At 32.9% G+C, this 5,053-nt stretch overlaps 1 long non-coding RNA gene across 1 annotated transcript; it reads right to left on the minus strand.

Moving 5' to 3' along the window:
* Nucleotides 1-1,168: 1,168 nt before the first annotated feature.
* On the minus strand, nucleotides 1,169-4,236 carry LOC122313877. Its single transcript, XR_006243535.1, has 3 exons — nucleotides 3,790-4,236; nucleotides 3,012-3,105; nucleotides 1,169-1,461 (listed from the first exon to the last, which is right to left on the minus strand). It is a non-coding gene; the product is annotated as an uncharacterized LOC122313877 (long non-coding RNA).
* Nucleotides 4,237-5,053: the final 817 nt, after the last annotated feature.

Here is a 5,053-nt window from a genome sequence, read left to right on the forward strand (position 1 = left end):
TCACATCCAAGTTCATTGCATCTAGTGTAGGTCACAAGTAGATGACAAGTGACACTAAGTGATGGGTTGGGCATGTGCCTAAGGTCCTCTAGGGTTTCTAAGCCCTAAACCTATGTTGGGGCCAAATTGCATGGGCCAAAGGGGCCTGCCTTGGAGAGGTTCCCCAACATCAAAAAATATATATATATCTATATATATACTCAAACCACTTAAAAATTAAGTTATTGTGCTTTTCAAAATTGATTCAAAACCAAGATGAACTAATATTGTGGGTTCTGAACACCCTCAAACTATGAAACTTAATTTTTCCTTTTTATATTCTATTCCCTCCACCCACCCCCCTTTGTAGAAGTAAAATCTTGACCACTACTGTTGTTGATAGCATGCCTTTAATCCCTACCCAAAAACTATTTGAGCACCATAAAATTCAGATTAATTGTCATTTTCATATACAGTTCCACATATGGTGTGATTTCTCATTGGCTGTCAGCTTTCCTTCCATCTCAATCACATTTAATCTAAAGCACTTCAAAATGTAAAACTTTAATTAAGCTTCTACTGTTTATTGTATTGATGTATTGATAAAGAATTTGATCTTAGTCTGCTGCCCTGAAGTATAAAATAAAAGTATAATACATGCATTAGACTTTATTTAGATAAGTCCATTTGTGACAGACAACTGTCTCTTTGTAGATCATACTCTTGATTGACTATCTGAATTGTAATAGCAAAGCAAAGACAGAAAAATCATCAAGATAACTGCATAATCATAAAAATAATTGCCCGATTAACTACTTTTTCTAGAGTACGCGTCCACTTGGCACATGTTCTTCCATTATTTGAACTGGGGATGTAAACAGGGTTAATAATAACGCAGAAAGCCAAAACGTGAAAAAAATGGATTAGTAGCCAAGCTTCTGAGGCAAAGGGTGATGTCCATGCAAGTGTTGGTGAGTAAGTGTTGGAATTACATTGCAATTTTTGTACCAGGTTGGAGATTCTTTGGGTAGATATCAATGTGTAGTTATCTCTCTAGAGATGTGCTTCAAGTTAAACTAACATACACTATCCGACATAAAATTATATATCACGTCCCATTCTAGTATCTTCAAGAAATGTGCTAAAAAATCGAATTGCAAGGAAGATTGGATACACTACCAATTCAGAATATCAAACCAAAAAGAAGATGGCGAGCTTTACAGAGAAAGAAATGACATTCTGTTTATTTGAACTAGATAAATGCAGTTTCTCAGGTCACAAATAACATCATTCAGATTGAACAAATATTATAATTTAAATCCCACACGAAAAAATAACAAATAAAAAAAAAGAGCAGTACACATGCATACAACTGATCAGGCTAAACACACCCAGTAAAGAGAAACTATATTAGTTATTCTCACCAAGAAAATTGGCCTCTACATCTACCAATCCAAGAGGTATGTAGTAATACCATTTTGCCTGCATGAATAAAAAGAAAAAAAAAAATGATAGAAGTGCTAGTCTTTAAATATTGACACAAGTAAAAACAAGTAGAGACAATGATGAAAGGAGGACTAATTAATGAGCTGTTTGGTCCTTTCTCTTCACCCCAACCTAAAACATCTCATGAGCACAAATACTATTAACCTAGTTCACTTCCTCATCATCCAGGTTAATCAAGATTCCTTCTACTCATCCACTATAAAGAAATTGTGAAAACTACAATAGTTATGTCATGACTATGTAATTCCTTAAGTGTTAAAAAATGCTACTCCCTATTTCATTTGAACCGTTGAAATTTTCAACAATCATCTTCCTCACATCGCCTTTGTTATCCTCCTTTTCACCTATAAAAAAAAAAAAAATGCTGCCCCCTAAAGCAAGGCTCAAGTTTTGGTAATTTCATAGAAATTTGCGGACGAATTAATTCAATTACAGCCATGAATATTCGCATTAGAAAGCACATACTCACACAAACTCTCCAAATCTGATTCCATACTATTTAGCTATCATCAATCCAAGTGTGAAGTGTCCTTGTTAGGGTGGCATTAAAGAGGTTCTTCTCCCAGGCTTTTCAGCCATTATCACCCATCACTGGACCTTGATTTCCACAAATAATTCTGTTGTCTCATTTTTAAATTTTACAGTTTGATTCACATGAAGTTAAAAAAAAAAAAAGAGAGAGAGAGATGCAGCAAATAGATTGAAACAACATAATGACACCAGATTTCAAAACCAGCACGTAAAAAGCTGACTGTTATAGTCTTTTACTACTTTTTAGCAGCTTGATGCTGTTTTTTCTTTTATCAAGTTTCTTTTACTGATACTACATATTGTAATGCATATTGAACCATATATCGTTTTATTTGTATATCTGCCAGTAATAATACAATTGCAGGAGAATAATTTATTGCTTTGAACTGGTTCAATCAAGATAACTTTTTAAGATGAAACCCATATTTGGTGTTTAAATCATAAAGGCTTCCAGCCCAAATAACATTAACCATTACCATGACTTCCAGCAATCACAACTAGTGTCTTTAATTTGTAATTGGAGGACACACAAAACTAATAAAGAAGGTTAGGATTCTTGATATGTGTAATTTTTACACTCATCTAGGAAATCATCACCAGGATGGTTTTTATATGCTTTTAAACTAAGCATGTTCTCTAAGCCGAAGGGCCACAGCTTGGATAACTACACATGTAAAATTATTTAATCATGGATTCCAGTAGACAGTTGCTTTAGAAGTAAGGGCCCGTGGTTTCTGATTTACATTTAAACCATGTCCTTTTAGGAGTGACTTCCAGAGTTATGGATGTAACCATTTCAACAGTAAACATCGTGCTTGTTTGAAAACCCATCTCAACATCTCTTTCTGGCAAAGCGTATCCAACTGAGTATATTACTTCCTTATCACATCAGTCTGCTGTGTAAACTTCACACGTACTGATTTGAGATCATTTGAATGTAGGTGTTTCGGACATAGATATGAAAGTAAATAAAAAATAAAAGCATGGAGGATAACCTTGAGTGCTTTCTTCCGGTAAAGCACAATACTTCCATATATAATTGCCAAGAACACATAATTTAGAAAAGACTGTGAAGTTGGGCATTAATTCCTACAAAACCACGAAAGATTAAGGAATAAATTCCAAGAAACAGAGAGTAACAGTATGCTATCCTACACTATATATCAGAAACCTGTATAAATAATGAAATCTCTCTCTCTCTCTCTCTACACACACGCACAAAATATATATATGCTAAATATATTCTGCCTGTTCCTTTTTTTTTCTTTTATTTTTTTAATAGTGGGGTGAAAACACACACACACACATACGCGTATAAGAAAATTAAACACATATTTACATATGAATTTAATGCAATCCCTCAAAGCATAAAATGTGGATTATTGGTTTCTTTGTTCAAAATCAGAAAAACGGAATACAATTTTAACAAATTCTTCATCTTTTTCATTATAAAAAAAAAAAAAAAAAAAAAAAAAAAAAAAAAAAAACTAAAATCCCCATTCTTGATCGGATGTTCCAAGAAACGTTAACTTATAGAATATTTGAAACAACAAATGACAAATGCACACTTCAAAATGTAACAACAGAGGTAACAAAATTATTCCAGGCATTTACGTAAGTTGCAAACTTGCAATAAATAATTAGAAGATTACTCTTTGAGTCATTACGAACAGAATGGAATAATAGGGGATTAACCAGTAGAATTATAGAAGTATAAGTTCAGGTTAAGACCGAAAATAATAACAGATGTAACATATACGAAAGCAACTACACCTTTTTTGGCGAGTTCAGAAGACGTGAAGCCAGTGGAAGTGATCAAAAACGAGAGAAGCTGTCCCAGCCCAAGACCTATCAACGTCTTCTTGGTCCAAAACTCCTTGAAGTTCATCATTTTCTTCTACTTCTCCACAGAACACAGGCAAGCAAGAAGAAATATTCGTCAAAAACCCAATTTAGAGAATAAGAAAATATTCAGAAACCAATCTGTAGAAGCTCTATTCCTGACTGCCTATGGGGGCTTTGCAGGGCCTGAAAGGCTTAAACATCCAATACCAAATTTTGAGCTTTTGTTAGTGTTGAGCGCGGAAAAGGGACTGATAAAATGGGAATGAGAGTGATGGCGAAAGAGAGGTTTTATCTGTGGACACTCGAATGCTGTCGTTTCCCAAATTCTGAAAGTGTGAGTCCGGGGAGTGTGTATGCAGCCGGAAATGTGGTGTATAGCATCCGTTGAAAGTGATGTACAGCAGCCGAGTGTGCATTACTTTTTTTTTTTTTTTTTTAATTTAATAAGTATTAATTTAATAAGTATATAATAATGTAATGTATAAAATTTTTCCATAAAAATTATGCAGATCATTTTCTTTTCTTTTTTACTTACCTTGCTTTCTGGGCCAATCGATTTCAATAACGAAGTACCATTCATTCCAAAAAATAAAAATTGAAAGATTATAATATATAAAATTAATTTTTCAGCTGTTCAAAATTATTCATTTTAAAATTTTTTTATAAAAAAAATCTAATTGTAAGTACAACTGTGCACTAATATGTGTATCAATCTAATGTGATTAGTCAAAAAATAAATTTTTATTGAAATCAGTATTAATTTAAATTTTGAATATGAATAAATCAGTATTGATACGTATATTAACATGCGACTTTATTTGTACGTAATAAAATTCTTATAAATAATATGAAATATGTGCGGGAATTAAGAAATAGCTTTAATGAATTTAAGAATCTTAAAAATTAATAGATGGATGAATTAAAATTTTAAAAGATTTCACCAAATTCATGTACGCACTTACAACAATTCTATAATTAATAATGAATAACTATTGAGCAGGCATTACTTAGATTGAAAGCTCTTTTGAGATTCTTGGTAAAATTGAGCCATCTCACCTTAAAAATAACTTCAATTCTTATCTTTGGTAGTCAATTAAAAAATAAAAAAATAGTTAAAGTGGTGGCCGGTAGGGTAACCATGATGGTGGCCTCGGCAGCCCACCCACGACCACTCGTGAGTGGTCAATTGGTC

The sequence above is a fragment of the Carya illinoinensis genome, chromosome 1 (assembly GCF_018687715.1).
Source record: "Carya illinoinensis cultivar Pawnee chromosome 1, C.illinoinensisPawnee_v1, whole genome shotgun sequence".
Classification (NCBI taxonomy): domain Eukaryota; kingdom Viridiplantae; phylum Streptophyta; class Magnoliopsida; order Fagales; family Juglandaceae; genus Carya; species Carya illinoinensis.